This window comes from Macrobrachium nipponense, chromosome 28 (genome assembly GCF_015104395.2).
Source record: "Macrobrachium nipponense isolate FS-2020 chromosome 28, ASM1510439v2, whole genome shotgun sequence".
Taxonomy (NCBI): domain Eukaryota; kingdom Metazoa; phylum Arthropoda; class Malacostraca; order Decapoda; family Palaemonidae; genus Macrobrachium; species Macrobrachium nipponense.
In genome coordinates this window covers 18,524,300-18,525,416 of record NC_087217.1, presented here as the reverse complement: position 1 = coordinate 18,525,416, position 1,117 = coordinate 18,524,300, and positions in this window count along the sequence as shown.

The window sequence follows — 1,117 nt, the reverse complement described above, 5'->3', positions numbered from 1 at the left end:
ATATACATAGGATTAAGGGCTCCCCAAATTTCATTCACAGTCCAGTCCGTTCTAGAAGCTTGCAGAGACTGGAATTGTACTTTGTAAAGTTCCCGCGTTGCACCTTATCATTCTCTCCTTTATGAAGGGAGAATACAGAAAATGGGATTTTAATAGGTAACTTCGCTATAAATGTCTACGGCCTAAGTTTTAACCAGCACAAATTGCACACACACACCACACAACACACCACACAACACACACAACACAACACACCACACACAAACACACACACACATATATATATATATATATATATATATATATATATATATATATATATATATATAAAGTTACGGATCTTCTGATTGTTATTTTCATATTGATTTTCGATTATACTAAATCACACGGATCTCTTGTTATGCCTTAGCATAAACATATAATATATATATATATCTTATATATATATATATACATATATATATAAATAGATATATATATATATATATGATATAGATGATATATATACGTTTTTTTTTAAAATAATTTTTAATATAATATAGATATATATATATATATATATATATATATATATATATATATAGGGGGGGGGGGATATATTATATATATATATATATATATATATATATATCATACTTCCAGTCATACTAATGGGTTAACTTAGTTCTCTTTATAATTCTGCTTTTCATATCATGGAGTGATCTACTAGACATCTTCAAAATGAACGTCATGTTATCTATTCATCTAGTATATTGGCCGTTGGCTAAGCGTAATTGCAAATGAGATGGGTCATATCTAGTGTGAATCCAGGTTAAAATGTTACAGGAAAAAATTTCACAGAAAAAAAAAAGTCGCAATAATCTTTCCTACATAGTGACCCCAGAGGGTTTTAACCCGGTATGTATCTATGTATCCACTTTTGCGGCTGTTGAGTACCAGCCCGTTAGGGATTTATTTTTCAAACTCGGTATGTATCCACTTTTGCAGCTGTTTATTACAAGCCCATTAGGGATTTCCGTACAAGCATAAACTAAAGACTGTCAATTTCATTGAAATAATGACCCCTAAGAAATATTGCAAATTTTTTTCCCTTGTGACTTTATTACCGGCCACCATA